The sequence below is a fragment of the Sorex fumeus genome, unplaced genomic scaffold (genome assembly GCF_029834395.1).
Source record: "Sorex fumeus unplaced genomic scaffold, SorFum_2.1 ptg000006l, whole genome shotgun sequence".
Taxonomy (NCBI): domain Eukaryota; kingdom Metazoa; phylum Chordata; class Mammalia; order Eulipotyphla; family Soricidae; genus Sorex; species Sorex fumeus.
The window spans coordinates 34903795-34931057 of record NW_026606063.1 but is presented as its reverse complement, the minus strand read 5'-3'; the positions used below and the strand labels follow the sequence as shown (position 1 = coordinate 34931057).

Sequence of the window (27263 nt, the reverse complement as noted above, 5' to 3'; positions counted from 1 at the left end):
GCCCTTAATATCTTTTTCCTGCCTAATCGCTATTGCAAGTACTTCCAGTACTATATTGAACAGCAGTGGAGAGAGTGGGCATCCCTGTCTCGTCCCTGATCTTAGAGGGAAGGCTCTCAGTTTTTCCCCATTGAGGATGATGCTTGCTGTAGGCTTGTGGTAGATGGCTTTAATTATGTTGAGGAAGGTCCCCTCTATACCCATTTTGGCTAGGGTTTTCATCATAAAGGGGTGCTGGATCTTATCAAATGCTTTCTCTGCATCTATTGATATGATCATATGCTTTTTATCTTTTCTTTTGTTGATATGGTGGATTATGTTGATTGATTTCCGAATGTTGAACCATCCTTGCATCCCTGGGATGAATCCTACTTGGTCATGGTGTATGATCTTTTTGATGAGTAGTTGGATTCTATTTGCTAGTAGTTTGTTGAGGATCTTTGCATCTGTGTTCATCAGGGATATCGGCCTGTAATTCTCTTTCTTTGTGGTATCTCTGTCTGCTTTTGGTATCAGTGTGATATTTGCTTCGTAGAAACTGTTTGGAAGTGTTTTTGATATTTCAATTTCGTGGAAAAGCTTAAAGAGTATTGGGAGTAAGTCCTCTTTAAAGATTTGGAAGAATTCACTAGTGAATCCATCCGGGCCAGGACTTTTGTGCTTGGGGAGACTTTTTATTACCATTTCAATTTCCTTGATGGTGATAGGTCTGTTCAGGTATTCCAGGTCTTCTTGGTTCAGCCTTGGGAGTCTGTAGGAGTCTAGGAATTTATCCATTTCCTCGAGGTTTTGATGTTCCGTGGCATAAAGCTTCTCAAAGTACTCCCTGAGGATCCTCTGAATTTCTGTGGTTTCTGTTGTAATGACCCCCTTTTCATTTCTGATTCGGTTTATTAGGGTTTTCTCTCTCCCTTTCTTTGTGAGTTTTGCTAGAGGCTTATCGATCTTGTTAATTTTCTCAAAGAACCAGCTCTTGGTTTCATTGATCTTTCGGATTGTTTTTTGGGTTTCCATCTCGTTGATCTCTGCTCTGAGTTTTATTATTTCCTTTCTCCTGTTCGGGTTGTGCTCCTTTTTTTGGTCCTTCTCCAAGCTCTTAAGCTGTGACGTTAGGTTACTTATGTGTGCTCGCTCCTCCTTCCTGAGGAATGCTTGTAGAGCTATAAACTTTCCTCTTAACACAGCCTTTGCTGTGTCCCATAAGTTTTGGTAACTCGTGTTCTCATTTTCATTCGTTTCTAGGAATCTTTTGATTTCCTCTTTGATTTCCTGCCTAATCCACTCGTTGTTCAATAGTGCACTGTTTAATTTCCAGGTGTTTGATTTAGTTTTCTGTTTTTGTGTGTGATTTACTTCTAATTTCAGCGCATTATGGTCTGAGAAGATTGTTGATACAATCTCTACCTTCTTAATTTTATGGAGGCATGTTTTGTGGCTCAGCATGTGGTCTATCTTGGAGAATGTTCCATGGACGCTTGAGAAGAATGTGTATTCAGCTTTTTGTGGATGAAGTGTCCTGTATATATCTACTAAGTCCCTTTCTTCCATTGTTTCCCTCAACTGAAGTATGTCCTTGCTAAGCTTGAGTCTGGTTGATCTATCAAGAGGTGACAAAGCAGTGTTGAAGTCTCCCACTAGTATTGTGTTGCTATTGATGTCTTTTTCCAAATCTATGAGTAGTTGTTTTAAGTACTTTGCTGGTCTCTCATTAGGTGCATATACATTTATTATTGTAAGTTCTTCCTGTTGTACAGATCCTCTGATCAATAAGTAATGTCCTTCACTGTCTCTTATGACCTTCCTCACTCTGAAATCAATGTGGTCTGATATAAGGATGGCTACCCCAGCTTTTTTATGGGAGCTGTTCGCCTGTAGGATTGTTTTCCAGCCTTTGACTCTGAGTCTGTGTTTGCTTTGACTATTGAGATGCGTTTCTTGCAGGCAGCAGAATGTTGGGTTCAATTTTCTAATCCATCCTGCCACTCTATGTCTTTTAATTGGTGCGTTTAGCCCATTGACATTGAGAGAGATTATTGTTATGGGATTTTGTCCCATTGTTATGTTAAAATTGGGTGTATTTGAGGGGCCTTTCTTGCCTTAAAGTAGCCCATTTAGTTGTTCTTGTAACCATGGTTTTGAGTCTATGAAGTTCCTGAGCTGTTGTTTGTCTGTGAAACTGTGTGTTGTTCCTTCTATTATGAATGAGAGTCTTGCTGGGAAAAGTATTTTGGGGGAGGCATTTATTTCATTGAGTTTTTTTACTATGTCCCACCACTGTTTTCGGGCCATGAGGGTTTCATCAGAAAAATCAGCTGTGAATTTTAAGGATGCTCCTTTGTAAGAGATTTCTTTCTTCGATCTTGCTGCTTTCAGAATTTTGTCTCTGTCTAAGGTTTTGGTCATTTTGATCAGAATGTGTCTTGGGGTATTTTTATTCGGATTTCTTCTAGCTGGTACCCTTCGGGCCTCCTGAATGTGGTCACAAGTTTTCTTCAGCACTGGAAATGTTGTAGCAATGATGTCTTTGACAGTTTCTTCTTCATCGAGGTTTTCTTCCTGTCCCTCTGGGACTCCAATAATTCTTATGTTACCCCTCTTGGCTTCATCACGATCTTCTCTTGCCATCTGTTCCCGAATTGTGAGTCTCTTTTCCATTTTCTGCTCTTTTCGGGAGAGTCTCTGAACTTCATCTTCGAGCTCACTGATTCTGTTCTCAGCCGCTGTTACTCTGCTGCTGAGGCCTTCCACTGAGCTTTTCAATTCGCCTACGAGATTTTTCAGGTCTGACATTTCTGATTGCATTTTCCTCATTTCTGCCTTTAGATCCTCTTGTCTTCTATTGGCATTGCTTTCCATTGTTTCTTTTAATTCCCTAAGCATCCTAAGTAGCTCCCTTCTGAATTCCTTGTCAGAGAGGTTGTCTAACACTACAGTACTGTTGGTGTCATCTGGGCTAGACTCTTCAATATGAATGTTTGGTGGGCTTCTGCGTTGCTTTACCATTGTGAGAGGTGTGGTTTAGTCCTTCACGTTCAGTGTTACTATTCTGCTTGATATGCAGTGTGAGTTAAGATAGGCTTATGAGTTATTGGCAACTGTATTTCTAGTGGCTGAGCTAAAATAGAGAAGTTTCCATCTAAGAAGTTAGCTTATGGTTCCTATGGCATATGTAGTGGGAAAATATTTCGCGGCCGCGTTAGCGGCCGCAGCTCCGGAAAGAGTCCCTGGCACTGGGCGAGGAGTTGGGAATGTCTCCTGTTTGGAATTGGAGCCGTTCAGCTTTGTTGCCCAGAGCTGGGCCTCTGTGCCCGTCCCACGCGGCTCAGGGGTTGAAAACCGGCTGTCTCGGGGCTGTTTCTAGCTGCGCGTGCCCAGAGAGGAACCCAGGCCCTTGGGGGCGGGCTGTACCTGTTGGAATTGGAGCCGTTCAGCTTTGTTGCCCAGAGCTGGGCCTCTGTGCCCGTCCCACGCGGCTCAGGGGTTGAAAACCGGCTGTCTCGGGGCTGTTTCTAGCTGCGCGTGCCCAGAGAGGAACCCAGGCCCTTGGGGGCGGGCTGTACCTGTTGGAATTGGAGCCGTTCAGCTTTGTTGCCCAGAGCTGGGCCTCTGTGCCCGTCCCACGCGGCTCAGGGGTTGAAAACCGGCTGTCTCGGGGCTGTTTCTAGCTGCGCGTGCCCAGAGAGGAACCCAGGCCCTTGGGGGCGGGCTGTACCTGTTGGAATTGGAGCCGTTCAGCTTTGTTGCCCAGAGCTGGGCCTCTGTGCCCGTCCCACGCGGCTCAGGGGTTGAAAACCGGCTGTCTCGGGGCTGTTTCTAGCTGCGCGTGCCCAGAGAGGAACCCGGGCCCTTGGGGGCGGGCTGTACCTGTTGGAATTGGAGCCGTTCAGCTTTGTTGCCCAGAGCTGGGCCTCTGTGCCCGTCCCACGCGGCTCAGGGGTTGAAAACCGGCTGTCTCGGGGCTGTTTCTAGCTGCGCGTGCCCAGAGAGGAACCCGGGCCCTTGGGGGCGGGCTGTACCTGTTGGAATTGGAGCCGTTCAGCTTTGTTGCCCAGAGCTGGGCCTCTGTGCCCGTCCCACGCGGCTCAGGGGTTGAAAACCGGCTGTCTCGGGGCTGTTTCTAGCTGCGCGTGCCCAGAGAGGAACCCAGGCCCTTGGGGGCGGGCTGTACCTGTTGGAATTGGAGCTGTTCAGCTTTGTTGCCCAGAGCTGGGCCTCTGTCCTAAAACATATTTCTAAATAAACAGTAAATATTAAGAACACTTAGAAAATTACAGCATATAAAGTCTTCAAAAATATTAAAGTGGATTTTTGATAAATGTCTTCTCATGATCAGTTTCACAGACTCCCTAAAGCCCACCTTGGAGGTAGAGTGATTGGTGAAACTCATACACAGTGAATATGGGTAGGCTCAGGACTGAACCCTCATCTGAATTTGGGTTCATTTTATCAGATCTCAGGGACCACCATGTGATGTTTTACCTGTTCTTTCCTCTCAGAGGGAAGCAACCATGGAAACAGGACTATAATGAGTAAGCTCTATTCTATAACTGAGTGGGAAAACGTGACATGAATAGACACCTGGGCAATCCCTGCTCAGTGGGTGATAGAGTCCACTGGAGAGCAGTGTGAACCCAACTGGATATTTGATTTTTTAAAAATTTTTTTATTTTTTTTAATTTTATTTATTTATTTATTTTTTTATTAGTGAAAAACCATGAGGTACAGTTATAGGCTTACAAATTTTGTGCTTGGGTTTCAGTTATACAATGATCAAGTGCCCATCCCTCCACCAGTGCCCGTCATCCATCCCCATGGGTCCCAACTGGATATTTGAGAAGTCTGTGAAGAATGACTAGACTTTCAGTGAATAAAGATGTTTGGAAAGAAAAAACATAAAATGTATTATAATAAAGATGTGTATATATGTGTGTTTATTCATTGTATGTGTGTTCATGTCTGTGTGGTATATAAGTGTGAATTCATAAATATGTGTGCATATATGGGTATGTATGTGTGGTTTGTATGCATGCAGGCATATATGTGTATTTCCATGTTATAATGTATGTCCGTGCTGTGTAAGTCTGTGTGAGTGTAGAACATATGTTCATAACTCTTTGGGCAGTGTGTGGATGCATGCATATGTAGTGCATGTTGTTCATGCATATTTATGATATGCATATATACTTACTTATCTGAAGTATATATGTACATGTGTGTCAAACATTAGAGATGGTAAAGTCAAAATAGATAGAGGAGTCCTATTATATAGGAATCCATATTCAAGTGTTGGCTGAACAATGTTAATTTCTTTCCATTTCATTCTTCTTGGCACAACTACAGCACCAGGATGCTGACTCTGGTCAAGAGGTATGATATTTTCATGGTGATAGTTTTTAGTTTTAGTTTTAGCCAGGTTTTAGATCCATCAACTAACCATATCAGTATGGTTATCATGTGAGGGCAATAAAGTCCACATTGGTAAATGGTTTTCTTGCGGCCACAGAACTGATAGGTTAGCCCCACAGTCCTGAACCAGTATGCTTCCTGACACATGATGTTGGCACAATGGATTCTAAGAGAGGTCTTCTTTTTGTTAAAATGATTCACATGCCTTTTCTCTTTATTTCAGCTTTATCATGAGTGATCACCTAAATGCTTACTGTGCTTCCCTGTTTCCTATAAAATAACCTCCAAACAATTTTTCAAAGTAAAATATCTTTCATACCTTCATATCAATCAGTTGCAATAGTCTTTCTCACTCAAATAAGGAGTTCTTGGTACTATTCCTCTTGTCTTTTGTCAGGTGAACATCCTTGTCTTCCTGAGTAAACTAACTGTTCTTCAACATCATTCTGAGATAATCTCCATTCCCATCCAGTTTCTCTCATCTCTAGTTGAAAGTGGATATCTATAATTTCTATGGTCTGAATCTGGGTTAACAATTTGATTATGTGTTTATAAAATATGAGTGTCCAATGTCTTGATTGTTCATATGAAGCAGTGTCCCCTGCACAGATGCATAGGGATCCGATGCTGAAGTGAGATAAAGTGGTTAAGGCTTCTCTTCTAAAGAATGAACACTTCTTGTTCATTAAGTTGTGTTAGTTACTAAAGTTAGAAAACCTGGTCACTGTGTGAGTAAGCCACATGAGAAATGTTCTCAGATACACACCTTCATGGGTGTTGCACACGAACAAAGGAAGCTGCCTTCCACTTGCTAATCTCTACATTGTACCTGAGAACTAGCTGTGGTCAAGTGCCACTGCATTTTAGATGTGATATCTGTTATTAATTTTTTTACCCTTTTTCTCATACAGATCATACAGATCAGGTAGTTTCAAATACTTTATGAATATGTCTATTAATTTAAAGAGCCCTTTTTCAATTATACAGAAAGAAAATTTTAGAAATTAGAAGGTGGAAGATTGGAGAACAAAGGGAAGGAAATTTCCCTTTGTTATTAATGTCCACTTCCTCACAGTTGACTTGAGATCTTCCCGTTTGAGAGTTTCAGTGTCAGTGTAAGTTACTGAGCCACAAAAAAGAATTTTGGGGAGGCAAAATTTAGCATTACCTTTCAACAAATTGAGATTGACATTTGTTGAATCATCGTTGCTATGATGTATGAAATAATGCTAGTCCCAGTTCATATTTTTTCCTTTTTACCTCTTCTTTCAAAAGTGTTCAAATGCATTCCTCCCAAGTCCTTCCATCTCTGCCCATCAAAATGAGCATATTTTTTGTAAGCTCTCCTTGCACATGTTTAAAGAATTAAATACTTACTAAGTGTTTATCTTGAATCTGCTAAATCTCTCATCAGAACATGAGATCTGTTCTTTTAATTTTTCTGTTCTTCCCTCACTCTTCTATACATGACATGTGGCTCATACAAGGTACTTCTCAAAGGTAAACCGTGTGGAAACCCCCTTTTGCCATCTCTCACCAACTGTACTGTTGACTGTATTCTTTCTGGTCGAACAGGTAATACCAAATTGGAAGCAAAGGAAAAAACATGACACAGTAGAAGAAAAAAGTAAGAATAGATAAATAAGATAAATAATGACCAACTGTTCTATGAGTTTTAATGTTCCAAATTACGTTAATAAAATAAGACAAAGTTTCTTTAAAACATACAATTTCAAAAATACCCAATTCTGGAAAAAGGGAGCGAGATCAAAGGCTGTAGCATATGTTGTATATAATGGAGGCTGCCAATGTAGTCCCAGGCACTTCAGGTCTCTGAACAGAGTATCATGGGTAATGTCTGGGGCCTCTGAGAATTGTTTGAGAAGCACTTCCCCCATAGTCCTCCCCTATCAATATTGGTTCTTTTTTCAAATAGCTCTATGTTAGATTTAAAAAATGTAACAATGATAAGTCATAAGATTAATTATGCAACTATAAAGTTATACTCTGTCAATGAGTTATGTAAAGGTAACAATACAAGGGGTTGTTTGACAATCTTTTTTTAATAGAAAAAAATCAGTTATTTACTCTGTGTAACATAGAAAATCAATGAGATATTCAAGACACAATCAGTGTTGTGATTAAACTGTCTAATCTATTGTTTCATCCTACTTTGAAAGAAAAAAATAGATGTATTTTTCTACCAAAATTTCAAAGCCTGTTTTAATATAATTTTAAAAATATAATTAAAATCACAAGTCACAGAACAGGCACTAATTATTAAGTCAGATTTAGACTTTTATTTTTTAATTGAATCCATGAGATACACAGTTACATAGTTGTTCACGATTGGGTTTCAGTCATACAATGTTCTAACATCCATCCTTTCACCAGTGTACATTTCCCACAACAAATGTGCCTCCCACCCCTCCCTGTTTCTCTTTCACCAACCCCTCTCCAACTCCCCAGCCTGCCTCTATGGTAGACACTTCTCTCTCTCTCTCTCTCTCTCTCTCTCTCTCTCTCTCTCTCTCTCTCTCTTCCCTCCTGGGTCATTATGGTATTATGGTTTATAATACAGGTACTGAAAGGTATTATGTATATTCCTTTACTTAATTTCAGCACTCAGTTCTTGTCCAGAATTATCATTTCTAACTATCATTGTCATAGTGGTCCCGTCTCTATCCTAACTGCCACTCCCCCTCCACTATTTGTGGCGAGCTTCCAATAATGGAGCAGTCTTACTAACTCTTGTTTCTACTGCCATTTGGTATTGGTCTCATACTATTTTTTTATACTCCATGGATGAATATGGAGATTATCATGCTGTGTGAAATGAGTCAGAAGGAAAGGGGCTTTAGACTTTTAAATAGAAAAAGATGTCTACTATTTCAAAAACCTTTCATATATAAAATTAAGTTTATTTTTATTTATTAATTGAGAATATAAAAAATCCTTAGTGGAAAATAAACAGAGAAATTCTGCCTGTTTAAAAATTCAAGTCAGTGACCATATGAGTGTGCACTGCTATGCATGAGACCCTAATAGGTGGTGAGCATGTAATATCCCTATTATACACTCTATGAATAACTCATGGTATTCCCATAATCATCAAAGAGTTTTAGGCTATTATTATCTACTTTTCATAGACTAGAAAATTAAGACACACAGAGAAATTTACTCCAGGTTTATAAAAGCAGGAAGTTGGATTTATCCTCCAAATTTGATACTAATGGATGCCTATGTGATTACTTCATGCAACTTCTCTTCTGCTGAGACATTTTGAGGTGGAAAAGTTAAACATATGCAAAAGTGGAGAGATATGAGGCTGGAGATATAGGAAGTTTGCCTTGTATATGGCCTACCTGGGTTTGATGCCTGGCATCCTGTATGGTTCCTCGAGCACCATCAGGAGTAAAAGTGGACAGATGCATATAGAAAAACCCCATTTACATGTTAATCAGTATAGTGTGATTCAGCCAACATAATATACACTCCCATACAATAACCATTTATAAAATTCCAAAAATTAGTGTACTTGGAAATGTTTCATTATGCATGCATAAAATGAAATAATTTTAATAGTCATAGTATTATTTATATATCTAGAGTTTAGTAGTAAGTTAAGGACTTACTACTAATAAGGTTATCACATAGTAGATATTTTAAATAGTTGCATAAAATCCTAATATATGAGGTTCTCATATTTACTCAGGTTAAATGTATATTTTTGGTCTGTATTTTATTATTATGTATTTTATTAAAATAGAAAGAAGTTAGGAAGAAGGAGAAAACTTAGGAAAGAAAATGTCACCCTAAATCAAAGAGCTAGGCCAAAAGACTAATGCTGACATAGGATCTTCCCCAAATCAAAGGACATCCTTGATTTGTCATGGCCTTCCAGGAATTCTACTTGCTTGGCTTTGGGAATAGTCTTTGCAGCTGTTTTTCAGGGCTCACATGTCCAGAAGCCCTCCCTCTGCCTTTCCCCACTTAATCCTCTCACTGCACCTTAGGTATCAGTTAGAAGAGGCAGCTCCAGGCCATCTCAGCTGTCATCTTTCACCTTAGCTATTTCAATATAATTCTTAAGATAAAAGAAAATATCTCAACTGACTGGGTTTCTGTTCTTAGGCCTTTTGAGTCCTTGAATATGTTTTAGTAGCTTGATAGTTATGACACTGAGGGGTCCTCTGTAGGTTTCTATTCTAGATACAGATCACAAAACTTCTTTTGTGGTATGGTTTCAGATGTTATAAAGGCCAATAATATTTATTTTTCTATATTTAAGAGCTACTCCTCATGGAGCTACAGTATAAAGGATAGATTTTATTCCTTATAAAAAGCATATACTATTGTTAAGATTCAAAAACTCGACATAAGAGAAAGAGAAGAAAGGTGAGATAGATTTGGGGAAAGGAGGAAGGAAGGAGAAAGAGAGGGAAGGGAGGGCTAAGGAGGAAGGGAGAAGGGAAATAAGGAATTATTGCTGAAAATATCATGGGCTTCTTTTTCTAAGGCAGTTTGATTTTTAATCTATTCAAATATCTCCCCAAGTTTTTTAGCTGATTAGTTTGAGGTAAGGGAAAGATACCCCCCTCCGCCTCCTCTACCCGTCTCTCTCACCCCATCTCTCTCTTTCTCTTTTGCTGTTCTGTGTTTTATTTGTTTATTTGACACAATGAGTGGTGCTCTAGGGTTGCTATTATTCGAGGCTCTGTATCCAGGGTTGCTTCCACTGGTCTTTGGAAGATCATTGAACCAGTCTTCCTGCATTCAAAGCATGTGATCATCCCAGGGATTTAATATATATTCAAGCTGTCATATTCTGGACACTTGACACTTACATTTCCCTTTATTTACCTCTTCTAATTAAAGAATATTAACCACTAAGAGCTAGTATAAAATCTATTAACACGATCTACTCATATGAATTACCTATTAGAGAAGCAGACACAAGAAGGTAGTGAAAAAACAGAAGATGGAGAATATGGAGGTAAATGAAATAAAAATATTAGAGTCATACAACTACATGGATTTTAAAAGAGGTAAAATACAAAAATTAGTGAAAATATGAGGATATGGATACAACTCAGATTCCTAAATACTGATGAGTAGATAAGTAAATTGAGGTACATATACACTGTGGAATACTATGCAGCTATAAGGAATGATGAAATGCCAAGTGCCCTAGAACAGATGACTGGTTAAAGAAACTTTGGTACATCTACACAATGGAATACTATGAAGCTGTCAGGAGAGATGAAGTCATGAACTTTGCTTATAAATGGATAGACATGGAGAGTATCATGCTAAGTAAAATGAGTCAGAAAGAGGGGACAGACATAGAAGGACTGCACTCATTTGTGGAGTATAAAACAACATAAGGTGAGACTGACACCTAAGGACAGTAGATACACAAGAGAGATAGATTGCGCCATAGCTGGAAGCCTGCCTCATGAGCAAAGGGGATAAGGCAACTGGAATAGGGAAGGGAAGGGATCACTAAGAAAAAGGTGGCTGGAGGAACTGTTCAGGATGGGAGATGTGTGCAGAAAGTAGACAAAAGACCAAACATGATAAACTCTCAGTGTTTGTATTACAAGCCATAATGCCCCAAAGTACAGAGAGATTATGGGGAATCATGTCTGCCATGGAGCCAGGGGGAGGATGAGAAAGAGGGGGTATACCGGGATATTGGTGATGGGGAATGTGCACTGCTGGAGGGATGGGTGTTTGATCATTGTGTGAATGTAACCCAAACATGGAAGCTTGTAACTATCTCACGGTGATTTAATAAAATTAATAAAAAATGATAAAATAATACAGTTTACTACAACATGGATTGAACTAGAGGGTATCATGCTAAGAAAAGTAAGTCAAGAGAAAAAGACAAATATATGCTGATCTCACTCATATCTGGAATAGAGGAAGTCAAAACAAGAAGATAGTATTAAACAATTACAAACACTTGGTATTAGAATGCAGAACCAATGATCAGATGGGTGTGGTGGGGGGCATGGAGACCAATGACAAAGCAGGAGATGCAGAGGTGGAAGGAAATAAGACCAAAATAGAAAAGATCTAAAGACAATGGTGGAGGGTTGAGGGCATTTTGGTTGTAGTGGGTTGTGTTATGCTTGTATATCAATACCATCAATATTAACATTATTATAACTCCTAAAAGTATAATAAATAAAATTTCAAAAGGAAATAGTGAAAATACTATCCAAAACGAGACACAATAAATAATTATATGTACATATAATGGGTCCGAAAATATAAAAATTAAAGTAAGACAACATTAATCAACAACTAAGCACATTGATGGACTGAAATAGGAAGCGTTGCATTTTCTATGAAGGTTCTCTCCATATAAGGAGGAGTTCCAGCATAGATCATCTCAAATATAGAATTCAGAATGGTTGCAGACTAGTAGATTGATTTTGTTGGCCTAACTTTTATATTTTGAACCTCACTATTACCTTGTTAGTAGAGATATATATTTAAGACAACTTACAGAGAAATTATTTGGAGTTTTAACAGTCTTCAACCCTTGAAACCTGCCCTCACACTGTAGGCATAAATAAAGATAGGAGGGGTGCTTAGAGAGACAGCACACAGCTGACCACAGTTCTATCCCAAGTACCACATATGGTCTTCTGTGTACCATCAGTCATGATCCCTGCGTTCAAAGCCAGGAGTAAACCATCCAGTCCCCACACCTCAAATAAAAAGTTGGGAATTTGGACTCAGGCCTTCAACTAGGTTTAACCCGGCTTGATCTTGCTTATGCTTTGCTTCCATTTTATCTTCTTCAAAATAGGAGTGATAATATTTCCAAACTTGAATAAGAAAGTCAGTGAATATATGGTAGCAAAGTAGAATATTATTCCACAGAAATTCCTTGATGGTATCCACATGCATGCAGGACTTATGAGAGGAATCTTTAGAAAACCCTCACCCTGAGAGACATCAGAGTTTTGTAACACAGTTTCTTCCCACAATGATAAGAAACTTCCCCAAAGTGGGGAGCAGCATTCCCATTAAGATGACAGCACCCTTAGCCTTAAAGATATGTTACATAGATTGAAAGAGGAAGATGTATGATAAACATTGTAGAAACTCGCATTTCTTTTCAATGTTTACCTTTTTCTTTTTTGCTTTTTGGGTCACACTCCACAATGCTCAGGGGTTACTCCTAGTGCTGCACTCAGGAATTACTCCTGGAGGTGCTTGGGGGACCATATGGGATGTCAGGTTGAACTTGGGTTGGCCACATGCAAGGCAAATAGACTACCCACTATACTGTTGCTCCTGCCCCTTCTATGTTTTTTCTATGATACCAAATTCACACCCCATGACAAGCTAAGTCATACTTTGGGACAAGTGACTCTTATCTCTTTTTCTACAAAGTGCTTTATAATGAGTAAAAAGCCTGGAGTCAAGTGCCTCTATCTTTATGTCCAATCAGGAAATTCTCTACAACCTGCTTCTGAGTGTGGTCAAGCATTGTGCACTTAATATAGGGACTTGTAGATTTTTAACAGGATTGTCTATATAACAATCCCACTATCTTGAATGACACAGGGTTTCTTCTACATTTAGGAAAATGTAATAAATGCCATCAAATATCTGAAATATTGTTCAATGAAATCAATCTTAGAACATACATATAAGGGTTTCTGAACAGAGAAGAACCTTTAAGAAATACTCCTTTGTGGCAGGAGTGATAGCACAGAGGGTAGGGCATTTGCCTTGCACATGGCCAACCTAGGTTCAATTCCCAGCATCCCATATGGTCCCCTGAGCACCGCCTGAGGGGATAATTCCTGAGTGCAGACAGAGTCAGGAGTGAGCCCTGTGCATCGCTGATTGTGACCCAAAACACACAAAAAAAGAAAAGAAATACCCCTTAAATTGAATTGAGTTGAGTTGAACTGATTATACCAATGGATTAATATGAGAAAATATTATAGAATGGTAATTTAACTACCAGGTATGAAATAATAATTCAACCACTAACATAATACAAGAATGGGATGGCTAACTTGCTGACTTGTATGCTACTAGTCCTGATAATATTTAAGAAGTTTATGAAAAGATCATTTTAGGGTGTTGGTGAGGTAGAAGAATATCTATATAATACTCTGCAGGTAGTATAAGAAATGTTATATAATTTTTCTCTACTTACTGTATATCTTAAGTATTCAGTTTTTACTATTAAGAATAACTATGGAGAGAGATTACCATTCACCCCATTCACATCAGGAAACATCTGTAGACCATGTATTATCAAAATTGAATGAGAAGCAAGACTAGATTTTTTTTCTTTTTGGGTCACACCCAGTGATACACAGGGGTTACTTCTGGCTCATGCACTTAGGAATTACTCCGGAGGTGCTCAGGGGACCAAATAGGATGTTGGGAATCAAACCCAGTTCGACCATGTGCAAGGCAAATGCCCTACAATGCCCTGCTGTGCTACTGTTCCAGCCCCAAGACTAGATTTTTTTCTAAGATCAGGAATAAAATTCTTTTCTAGGACCACCCAGGACCTCATACATACAAGGCTTGAACTTTATCACTGAGCTATATCCCTGCTATAGGACTGGTATTTACAATATGAGAAGAGAGAGCTCTGGGTCCTGTGATCTTACTCAGGTTTTAGTTTTCATGCTTACATGCTCTGAAACCTACATGTGGTTCATGTTATAATCCTGCATGTGGTTCATATTATAACCCCATCCCTTGTCACAATCCCATCCCAACTGAAAAAATAATTATGGACACCATACTAAATGGCAAATAATGAGATTATATTTTTTACAGTAAATCTGTATTATTCCCAATTTAAATATATATTCTTAAAAGGTGGAAGTTAAAAAAATCAGACTGTGCCCTCTCAGTTACAGAGAAATAATTACTGGTTAAATAAATACCTTCCACACAGTAAGTAGGGTTAACATATTAGCAAGGGAATGAAAGCATATTTGGAAATGAGCTCTTAGGAATTAAAAATATATGTTGAAATAAATGCTAAGGCTTTGAACTCATACTACTAAATTAACTTTTACTAGAGCCAAATTTATAAAATTTCTGTATAGACTATTCAAATGCTGGATGATTAGCTATGGCTAGGCTAGCATATAGTCTGCAAGATATGCCATGTGATTCGATAAAAGATTGGAGGAACATTTTGAAAGGATTATTCTTCTCAAAAACTTGGAAAAGTGTAATTCTTTAACCCAAATACTGTACTACATATGTATCTTAAAGAAATAATTTAAAGTTGAAAAATGTTTTAGGTATGGGATGAGATCAATAGTGCAGTTGGTAGTGTGCTTGCCTTGGGGTGGTCTACATAAGTTTGATCCTCAGCATTCCAATATGGTGGTCCCCTGAGTAATGACAGCAGTGGTCCCTGAGAATATAGTCAGGAGTTATACCTGAATATTACTTGGTGTAGCCTCGGAACCAAAAAATAAATTTAAATACAGTAAATAAATGAAAAAGTTAAGTTTTAGGTAAAATATTAGCCATTAAAAATTTTTATAAAATATAAAGATGAAGTGTTAAATAATAAAATTATGATTTAGGATTAACCAGGCATAATTTCATATATTAATAAAACAGAATGATATTCACCATAAAATTATGCTATTGATATATAATATTTATTGATATAGAGAGAGATATAACCCAATAAGAAAAACAAGTATAATAGCAAAATGTGCAGTACCAAACCACATTCATCCAAACTGATATGTGCAAACAAGACAATGGTGAAAATTTTAAGCTAACATAAATTTTTGTTTTAATTTAAAAAAACTATATCTACATTTATGTGTTATAATATTTAATTTCATTTATTTGTTTATAGTTGAGGATTTTGGACCACACATGGTAGTCCTAAGGGCTTACTCCTGGCTCTGAGCTCAAGATTACTTCTGGAGGGGTTGGTGGACCATATGTAATGCAGGCATTGAATCAGGGCTACATGCAAAGCAAACACATTATTTCTAGTATAATGTCTTGTCATACCTTACTGTTATATTATGGGCATATGCTATTTATGTGAAGAAATTAGATTAAAATTTTGAAATTAGTGGAAATGACAGCTTTCAGGTAGTAAGTTGCTTATGAATTTTTGTCTCCAGAAGGTAGAATAAAGGTTTAATGTTTTAGAAAATATATAACTTTTTACAATTAAAATCATTTGTACAATAAAGATGAAGGAATTGGCTCATTTCTCACAACTTTTATGGAAATTAAATCACAATGGAATATTATATATTGTGTGTATGTAATAGGACTGGAGAGTATAAGATTTGATTTGATCAAACAAGTTTGATTTGATCCTCTGTATCATATGTTCCACTGGGAGCAATCCGGAGGTCACTGGGTGTGACCTTGGATGACTTCAAGTACAGTGTTGCCCAGATCCTTGTTGGGACCACAGGCCCAGGCACCAGTGCATCCTTAGGCCGTAACATTGATTAATCAACCCACTTGGCCAAGAATTAGCAGGAGTAGCTTTGTGTCCCTTGATCATCACCTGAGAGGTCAACCCCACCTCCCTACAAAAATAAGAGAAGTGTATTCAAAAGAATATATATGAGTACTATCTGTGAGAGCATTATTATTATACTCATTTATCACTAGTATTATTCAGTTCAACCTGTTCATCGTTGGTTGAGAAAACAAGAGTCCAGAAAACCTGAGTATGAAGCTCCTGTAGCAGCTCCGGGACAGGATTTTGTAGACCATCCCACCTACTTCCTGGTTAAGGCAATGCTCTTTATTCATCGTATAGGAAATTAATGAGATCACATCTCAAAGATTATTTTTGCTGTACTTGTTTTGGGGTACACCAGCAGTGTTCAGGGATTACTCCTGTCTCTGTTCTAAGGGTCACTGCTGGAAGTGCTTGGGGAACTACCCAAAAAAGATTTTTAAACGAATACAAATGCCTGCCAAGCATTTGCCACCCTGGGAAAGAAAATTATGATGACAAAAGTAGGCTGCAATTCTAAGAGAGTTCTCTGAAATGTGTGTGATCTGGAGTGGCTGTCACACCTTCCTGATTCCCAGCACCCTCATGTTTAAGTAGGTAGTGAAGCTTCTTTTATGTGGATACAGTGAGGGTTAAAATGCTGAGTCAGAGATTATTACAAACTCTAAGTTAATGGTCACGGAGGGTAGCATGTTAAGTGAAAAGAACCAGAAAGAGAGGGACGGACATAGAATGACTGCACTCATTTGCAGAATATAAAATATCATAATATGAGACTGACACCGAAAGACAGTTAAGACAAGGGCCAGGAATATTGCTCCATGGTTAGAAGCCTTCCTTATGAGCTGGGGAGAAGGTAGCTGGGATTGAGAAGCGATCACTAAATCAATGATGGTTGGAGGGATTGCTTGGGATAGAAGATGTGTGCTGAAAGTAGATAAAGGACCAAATTGCAGCCTCTCATTATCTGTATTGCAAACCATAATGCCCATAAGTAGGGAGAGAGTAAGAGAAAATTATCTGCCAAAGAGGCAGTCGGAGGGGTGGGATGGGGTGGATACTGGGGACTGTGGTGGTGGAAAATGTATACTTGTTGAGGGATGTATGTTTGATCATTGTATGACTAAAACTCAAGATTAAAGTTTGGTAACTCATTGCCTCTTTTGCAAACCACAACACCCAATAGGAGAGAGAGAACAAAATGGAATGCCCTGCCACAGAGGCAGGGTGGGAAGGGGGGTTAGGGGGATGGAGATGGGAGGGATACTGGGATCCGTGGTGGTGGGAAATGGCCACTGGTGGAAGGATGGGTATTTGATCATTGTATAATTGAAACCCAAGCATAAAAATTTCTAAGTCTACAACTGTACCTCATGGTGTCTCACTAATAAAAATTAAAAAAAAAAATAAAGTTTGGTAACAGTAAGTCACAGTGATTAAATAAAAAAAAAATAAGTTTTCTCAAGTCTAAAAAAACCCGAAATTATTACAAGCTCACAATACATAGTAAATATTGAGAGCAACCATTTCCCCCTTTGTATATAAATCAATAAGAGGAATTTCACAGAATAAGAATAGATTTAAGATAACGTTCCTCTTCCTCTAACCTTAAGTCTGTCATACACATATTACATCAACACATGAATATATAATTTATACTCAGACTCTCAATCTGGGATCTTCACCAGTGAATGACATTTAAGGGTCTTGTGAAGCTCTAATGAAAATATCTTACTAGAAGCATTTTTAAATCTAAAAGGTACCATATAAATAATAGGAATTAAACCAAAGAAATTAAGAACAAAGTGTAGAAGCACAAATGGGCTTTTTGATTAATGTTTTTCACTTAATTTACTTTGTTTCAAAAATTCTAAATTTATATAAAACGTCCCTTTTTTTGTTTATCACACTCAATGGTATTTCAGGTCTTCTTCCTGGCTCTGCATTCAAGGATAGCTCTTGGCAATGGTTGGGGAATCATATTCAGCATCAAGATTAAACCAATGTAGGCCACTACATACAAGGCAAGTTAAGATTAACTGTATACTATCATTCCAGCTCCAGATTATAAAATGTTCTTAACCATAAAAAGATATGAAAAGTTATAGTTAATGTATCAGTTTAATGTATGTATATTTAGTCAACATATTATAAGGCTGAAGCATCTAACTATACAGATTCAGCAAGAAATGACTGGAAGAAAAATGCCTCTCTTCATTGGCCAAATTTGATATCAGAAGTCACTGCATTCCAAGTCCTACTTGGTTTTAGGCAGCATTCCCTATAGTCCCAATACAAGTGCCCAGGGCCATTCACATTGACATACCACACTCTGTGATTCTTCAGATATAAGCGTGGGTGGACACGTGTTCAGATGACAGCTCATGCACTGTGGCCTTGGCCTCTGCGTGAACTTCTCTGCAAGAAAAAGAGGACAGAAGTGTTAGTAGAACCTTCTCTCTTCTCTTGGCCTAACAAGATTGGGCATCTCCCTCTCTGGGGCTACTCCCTTCTATGGAGGTTGTCTACTCATTCACACACTATAATCCAGTTGAAGAAACCTTTTTCATTAGAGTTACAGAACTTTTGAAATAAATGCCTTCTTTTATTGTGAGAATACTTGTTATTCAAAACCCCAGAAATAATAGTTGTTGAAGATGTGTATAGAAGGGAACTGTCATGCACTGTTGATGGGAACATAAACTGGGGCATATATTAAGGAAAACAGTATGGTAATTCCTCAAAGCACTTAAAAAATTGAATATCATGCCAATCAAGTACCATTCTGGGTACTTACCACCAAATTATAAAATGCTAATTGCAAGAAATATGTGAACTTCCATATTTACCAAAGCATTATTTTCAAAAATTAAGATGTAGAAACAAGCCTACTGAATGAATAAAGGTGTGATATATATGTACATATACTTATACAAAATAAAATATATATTATATATGATGAAATGTTATATCATGTGCATAATGAAATACTATTCAGCTATAAAAAAGGTGGTGAAATTCTGTCATTTGTGACAAAATGGATGGACCAAGCAGCGACAACTTTATAAGGATTGGGAGAAAATTTCTACTAACAGCAGTATGTGAATATACAGTTGAAGACCACTGACCTAAAACATATCATGTTTAAATAAATACCAGATGAAAGACTGAAATATTGGGTGAAAGATTTCACTCTTGTGGTTCATGGAGAAAAACACAAATGAACTAAACTAAATTGAATTACAAGGCTATATTCTAAAAGGAGATATAATACCTATTTATTAGTGGCTACAAGAAGAGAGGACAAGGGGTAATAGGAAAAAGAGGATAAAGGGGACAATTAAATAGTGAAGGATAGATTGAACTTTCACTGGTAAGTGTTATGTGATACACACAAAAGTTTATTTTCAGTGATGCCCACTTGAAACTTAATTACTGCTATAATGAAGTGCTATTTCAATAAAAATAAATAAATTAGGAGCCAGAAAAATGGTGCAGTGCGTAAAGCACTTGTGTTACACATGGCCAACCTGGATTTGACCTGGGTACCACATATGGTTTCCCAGCCTTGTCAGGAGTAATACCTGCATACAGATGCAGAAATAAGGCCTAAACACATATCGTTGTGACTCAAAGTCACCCCCCGCAAAAAAATTTTTAAAAATAATTTAAGTAATGCAAATAAATTAAAATTAAAGCATAGGTGTTGTGAATAGGTTCTTAAGTCTCCGGCATTCCTAAACTGACTGCTAACAAAAGATGAGTGATGGATAAACTTAGATGCTTTTGACTCTGGACTCTAGGTACTAATCAGTCATCAAGATTCTGGATGTCAGGATATATACCAAAGGTTAAATTAGGTTCTCAAAATTGGTTACTAAGATCATGTGTGGACAAATCTTATAATGCAAATTATAAATTTAAAATAAATAAATGAAAAATAGAAAGGAGGCACTTTCTGATATCTCCCGTTTCCTGCATTTACACAGAAAACTGGAGTGATTGAAGAAAAAGAATAGAATTCCTTTAGAACACTAACTCAACTTTTTCTAACCACCAACCATGTTGATTCCAATTTTAGCAGTTATGTGGGAAGAAAACTGAAACATGAAATTTTATGCTTTCAATTTTGCACATATTCTTCACCTCTACCTGAATTACCCTCCCCTTCTGGGTCTTCATGAGCCTGCCCAGAGTCATCTTTCTGATGGGAATGAAGATTATGAGAAGGGCAAGGTTTTCCAAACTTAGACAAGATCAGACAAAGTTATTTTCCATTAATGACTTTTTAGGAGAAGTCAGACTTTTAGATACTGTTGACTATGTACTCTGCAAAGATGGAAAACACTATTCTCATGGTATATCGTCTCACAATGTACATAGCACACTGAGATATATTGTTAGAATGTGGCCTCTAGAGATTTTTTTTTTTTGCTTTTTGGGTCACACCCGGCGATGCACAGGGATTACTCCTGGCTCTGCACTCAGGAGTTACTCCTGGTGGTGCTCAGGGGACCATATGGGATGCGGGAATCGAACCTGGGTCGGCCGCATGCAAGGCAAACTCCCTACCCATTGTGCTATTGCTCCAGCCACTAGAGATTTTGTTTTTAACCTTTTCCAAGGTAACCTCCTTTTCCCCAGACCCATCAACACTTTAGAACAGCATCCTTCAATGTTTTTAAAATAAAGCATTTAGCAATTAATAATATGCTTTAGCTCACAGGCAGAAACATTCTCCTTTAGAAGTAGTGTTGATGGATCTTCCAAGATCCAATAATTTTTATTAAAATGTGGGAGACTATTTTAGATGACTTAAAAGCAAATGAAACATATATAGAAATTTTAAAACAGTAATACAGATATCAAGTTTCTGATGATTTCTAATAAATGGAAAAAATAAAACAAAGAACACATTAGAAGATAGGAGAATTTCAGACCATGGAACCTTACTTTATAACTGAAAATGACCGTAAATCTACTTTTACTTTGTATAAGTAAACTTGCCTATTGTGAGGCAGAAACCAAGATTCTAATGGTGTTAAGTATCCCTGAATGATTCCCTGGACTTGGGCAGAGCAGAGCAGGCCATCTGTTTTGAACTATGAAACCAACACAGCATACTAAAACATGTGTGCTGGCTACAAGTTGCAATGCCTGAGCATGTTTGAATTTTCTCTTCTCCCTCATTTAATGATTATATCAGCAGTGCTGGTAGGGGTGCATTATTAAATCTTGAGGGCAGAACATAAGGCCTCGATAGTGGAATAGATTTACTCTTATAATTCAAAGCTTCTAAACCTTTTTTGCCCAAAAAAGGAACATATTGGGCACCATAAGTATCTCAGAATCCATAGTTTATTCTTTTACATTATTATTTTTGTTATGTTCTGCTGTGTTTTCACACTATATTCAGCAGTGTTCAGTGGCTTGTACTGGATCACTTAAGGATCACTCTTAGCGGTGCTTGAAAGATCATGGAGTGTTGAAATCAAACTGTCCCTTGTCCCCCATCCTACATCAATGTGTGATCAGTCCGTTGAACTTTCTTTCTTGCCCCAGAGTTAATTTTAAGTTAAATTTTGGTTGTTTTACATTCACAAACCTTTCACTGTTGACATTTTTTGTTCAGTATTCTAACCCCTGCCTGTCCCTTTCAGTTACATGATCCTATGTAAGATTGATCCACAGTTTAGGAAGCAAGGTTATAAAGAACATGACTGAATTCTACATTTCACTTCACTTCGGAAGTGAAGTGTATGGAAAACTCACAAGATTAGTGTGCATGTGGTTAAGTAAGGCAGAGTGTGTGTGACTTTGTGTACATGAAAACAGTACTTACTTCTGAAACTTCCCTGGCTTTCATTTGTTCATAGGAAACCTTTTACTTTCTTCTAAATAACAGACACAGCTAGAGAAATTTACATGACTCGTTTACGCAAACAATATTGAATTTTAAAATGTAATGGGAAAAAAGCTCAAGTCTAACTTAGTTATTACAATTTTATACTTTTTAATTAATTTTTATTAATAATCAATGTCTCAACTTGCAAAATACTGAGATAGTAGCCTCTATAGCTACTCACAAGTACGGGACTTAAAGAACTTTTAATTAGGAAGGACCAAACAAACTTTTTCAAGATCTAGTAAACATATACAAATCAAATGACTAAAAATGTAAAGACAAAAAATTCAGAAGTGTAGGTTAGCTTCTCCCACCTCCCCTTTCTCCCAGCTATTATCAGTCCTTATTTCTTTCTGGCTCTATGCTCAGGGACCCTTCCTAGTTGGCCTTACCTGGTGCCAGGGATCAATCCAGGATCAGGTACATTTAAGGCAAATCAAAGTCCTTATACTACCTCTCCACATTCCATTCCCCATCTATAGCTTTCTCATTTGTTAAACAAGGTTAATGGATTAGCAGATCCCTTCTGACCATGACAATTATCTTCAATTGTATTAAATAAAGTTCTGCATGAATATCAATAGCACTGTAGCACTGTAGCACTGTCCTCCAATTTTCTCAATAAAGTCTCCATTGTGAGACTTGTTGTTACTGTTTTTGGTATATATAATATGCCACGGGTAGTTTGTCAGGCTTTGCCATGCAGGCGGAGTACTCTAGGTAGCTTGCTGGGCTCTCTGAGAGGGGCAGAGGAATCGAACCGAGGTTGGCCACTTGCAAGGCAAATGCCCTACCCATTATGCTATTGCTCGGGCCCATGAATATCAATGCTCTTAAAAATAGAAGTTACAGAGGTCAGAGTGATAGCACAGAGAGTAGGGCATTTTGTCTTGCACACAGCCAACTCAGGTTTGATCCTGGGCATCCCATATGATCCCTCAAGCACTGCCAGGGGTGCAGAGTCAGGAGTCCTGAGTGCAGAGTCAGGAGTAACCCCTGAGAATCACTGGGTGTGACCCACCCAAAGTCAATAAATGAATGAATTAATTAATAAATAAATTGACTGTGCCTCGTGGCTCAGTTCAGAATGCATATATATGTGTATACACACTTGTATGTACATATATACATGTATATCTTACAAGCTTTCCATGAAATGAAAAGTAATACAACTAAAATTTTAATAAATGAGGCAAATTCTATTACTTAGTATCAGCTTTGAAACCTAACATACTGAAGATATAAGATGATATCAGAACTAAATATCTGGTTTTTAAAACCTTCTGGGAGATATACAACTCATGTTAGAACATTTGCAGGCTTTTCTGGGAAAACTTCCCCCAAACAGATTATAAGCTTATAATGCATTAATTCAAAGTTAGTTAACAAATCACACAACTATTTTCCCTAAAATGATTATACTTTCAACTCTCTACTTCTGATCAAAATTTTGGACTTATCCTTTTGCTTTTGTGGACATTGATGAGAGATCAATCAAATTTTTTATCCACCATAATGATGGGCATACCTGTTGAAAGACAGACTCTCATAACATTGAGAGTGAGCATCAAATAGGTTCCCCATCTCTCCACCCAGAGAAGGTCAGATAAATGCTATTGCCCAGCTGATAAGGGCATGTCCTACCTCACGACAGCAAATAGATCAGAGATATTTCTGTTATTAGCCTAAAAAGTTACTTCTCCATGTTCTTCCATTTATACATTTATATACTTTCCAGTATGATACTACCCTCCCATAACTAAAGGTAGAATAGTATAGTGGTACATATTCTCTATTTTTAGAATGTTTATTTGCTGCTTGTTTTGTTCAGGCAGACTAATTTCATTTAGTGAGCTGATTTCCATATATGCCTTCTGGAAAAGTGGTATTGTGAGAATTAAATACAAAAATACCTTCAAATATATATGAACATATAGCAGAGCCTGAAGCAACAATAATAGAACATGATAACAACTAGATAAACCCTGTCTTAACTTGGAGAGCTATCCTTAACACTGCAATAAGAAGCACTCCTTTGCCATTTTTTTTATTATATACAATGGAAATTCAATTCTCACTGGTACTACCAATAGAATAAAGGCAAAATAATTGGAATAGAACCTCAAATCCTCTTCAAATGGGAGAATTTGTGATTTTTGTGTAAAGCATTTTCTACTCTATAAACTCATGTATTTTTCTTAGTTACTGACTGAAAAGATGAAAAAATGAGATTTCTACGTAGATCCAATTAATTGCTTATAGAACCAGCAATCCCCAAACCCCAAGCTCACCTGCGTCACAGAATAAACACAGTCTCACTCTAACTCCAGTGCCAATAGAGTCTCAGGAGGTAGATCCCAGGAGGAGCAAGGAAGGAGAGGGGAGAATGCTGTGAAGGAAATTTGCTCCCTGGGGAAGACCTCCCCAAGTCAGGTTTAGGATCCCTGCTGGGAGCCAGGGTATTTATGTTCTGACACTGGCTTGGCAACCTACCATCACAACACCACCATGTATGAACACTGTGATATCAGTCACACAATTGCAAATTACAGTACACAGGCAAGAAAGCCAAGTGTCAAAATTTCTAGGTGACTGTCTTTATCACTCTGAAATCCCTTTTTTTGACTCATTTTGCTAATCAATAAAGTCAAACCAGTTGACAACTTGTCTTCAAACAATGTTCTCTACATCTGAGTTCCCGCAGGTGACATTCAACTATTGATGAGCAAATATTCATTCACAGAGAGTAGGGACAGAGAAAGGCAGAGTCAGGGGTGAGCAGAGGCATATATGGTGAGAGTAGGGACAGGTCTAACAGAGACTGAATCAGGCAGATCAAGTGAGAAGCAGAATAGGGACAAGGGCTCAGCTTGTTCCTAATGTGGTCAGGACAGAGGCAGTAGGCAGAGCTGGGAAGGAACAGGAGTTCAGAGAGGCAGAGTCATATGAAGTCATATGAACCTAAGCCCTAAATTCTACTTCATCTGCATTCATTTGAAGTGGTTCCTCATAAAGTTTGAAAGTCACTGGATTGGCTCAGTTTCCTAAATTTATTTGATCTTCCTGGGGGAAAAAAAAGACATTCAAAAGAGGCATTGAGTGGCAAACATGTTCAGTCCATAGTCTACAGAGACGGGGGGATGGGGGGATGGGGGTGGGAGGGATATTATCCATGGTGGTGGAAAATGGGCACTGGTGGAGGGATGGGTATCTGATCATTGTATAATTGAAACCAAAGCACAAAAAATTGTAAATCTACAACTTTAAAAAAAATAAAATAAAATAAAGGGGAAAAAAATAACAAATCTGTTAATTAAAATTTAGATTTACTAATGAAAAAAAAATAAAAAAAAAAAGACATTCAGCATTCACTTAGAAAATCTGTCTTCTTTAAGAAAATAAACAGAAAGTGTCCTCTATATCTAATTATACCAGAAGCTACTACTGGCCCTGGGGGTAGAGTCACACACTTTGAAAAACATTGAAGTGAATTCAACATTTTTAAGTCTTGCTGCTCAAAGAGGAGAGTCTGCTGTACTTGATTACACTTCGTGAAAAGGTAGGATCTAGTTATACTGATTGAACAGCCTATGTAATTCAGGACCTTACAATTTAAGGAAATAAAACACTGATTGGGGCATAAGATAATAAATGTAATTGCTTACAATATGTAGGCGCCAAATGGGAAGCTATTTAAAGAGCCACAAGCCAAATTTTCAAAATTCTATTAGTTGTCTTTTCGCCCATCCAACAGGAAAGAGGAAAGAGGAAAGGGCTCCATTTCTGCCATCCTCACTCTCTGACACAAGAAGGAACACAACATCATTCTCACCCCAGAATGCATATTAGAATCACCTGGGGAGACTTTAAAACTCGCTGACACCCACCTGCAGAGACTGTGATTTAATTGGTCTGAGTTGGAGCCCAGGCATCTGCATTTTTAGAAAAGCTCCCCAGGTGGCCCTAATGTGCAGTCAGCTCTAAGAGCCACTGACTCAAAAGAAAGACCTAAAATCCACGGAAGGAATCCCAGCCTTGAGTCCTCTGCCACTTCTTAGCAGTGTGAGCTTCACATTCAATTAATTCATCCATTAGTGAAATGGGGAAAAAAAAAGAGATTTAAAAACCAAACAGAAAAAAACCCTACCCCTCCCAACTTAGAAGTCTTATGAAAATCAATTTAAAAATATAAGGCCAAACAGGATTTTCAAAGTATAGTTCTTTTATGAATTTTGTTTTTATACAGAGATTTAGAAGTAAAACTCTCTATGAAAGTACTGAGCACAGATGCAGCAAGAGAAGAACTTAAGGTGGTGGTGGGAGGAGGGGAATCAGAAAAAAAGGTCATATTCTTGAGCTTTAGCTACAAAGCCATAGCATGTATTTTCTATCACTTTACTATGAAAGCAGTGATTTGTGATTTGAGCTTAAATCCTTTTGTGATAGGAGATGGAAGTGTCCTGGACTCGGGACAATGAGCTATATAAGCCATGATTTTACATGTTGGCTCTGAAACCGGAAGTCCCATAAGCTGATGATTTAGAAGATTTAATCCAGCGGGCATTTATTCTCTGCAGAGTTGAAACAGGTGGCTCTTGAGCTTGAGATGCAGGATGCTGAGCCAAGAATATGCAGGTCCTTGTCATAAGCCAGCTCACCTCAAGAATGGAAAAGCAACAAAGATAGTGATAGATCTATGAACGGAGCAAGGGAAGGATGCTGTGCAACTCAGATGGCAGGCAAGACATCTCAGAGTCTCAGTCAGTGCCCTAGTGTGAGTGGAAATACAGACTGAACTGGGGAGAAGCAGGATCTGGAGACTCCACTGAAATAGGTGTCAGAGTGTACTCTTACCCTAGCCAGGAGCCACAAGTTTGAATGATGTAGTCTCCATGCTCAGATGTAAGAAGACCTAATGTCCTGGCTCCATGGTATATTTAAGAATTTTTTTTTTGCTTTTTGGTCATACCTGGCAAGGCACCGGTGTTACTCCTGGCTCTGCACTCAGGAATTACTCCTGACAGTGCTCAGGGGATCATACGGGATGCTTGGAATCGAAACTGGGTCACTTGTGTGCAAAGCAAATGCCCTACCCGCTGTGCTATCGCTCCAGCCCCTATTTAAGAATTTTCAACAGCACTGGAGTCGTCTATTTTTCACTACGCTGTCTCTTGACACTTTCAAAAGTAAGTCTAAATGTTTCAATGAAGTCCTGAACTACTAAGAATGTGTATGGCCTTTTACATATAGCTTGACTCAGCATCTGAGAGAGAGCACTGAAATATCCCAGAGATGACCCAGGCTGCGTGGTGAGGGTCTATGCAGCCAGGGCTATGTGCAGGCATTCAGAAGAGGGTCTCAGCAGACTGTTACAAATACAGAGCTACACACAAACCATCAGGTCCATTTGTGGCCCCATATCTGTATACACAATAT

The 27263-nt window shown here is 38.2% G+C and overlaps 1 protein-coding gene across 21 annotated transcripts in view; it reads right to left on the bottom strand.

The window, feature by feature from the left end:
- MYT1L (myelin transcription factor 1 like) overlaps positions 1 to 27263 on the bottom strand; it is a 501918-nt gene that overhangs the window by 437775 nt on the left and 36880 nt on the right. For all 21 annotated transcript variants that reach the window (XM_056128242.1, XM_056128237.1, XM_056128238.1 and 18 more), the window contains exon 2: positions 18249 to 18340. The gene's annotated coding sequence lies outside the window, so the exon portion shown is untranslated. The remainder of the gene's footprint in view (positions 1 to 18248; positions 18341 to 27263) is intronic.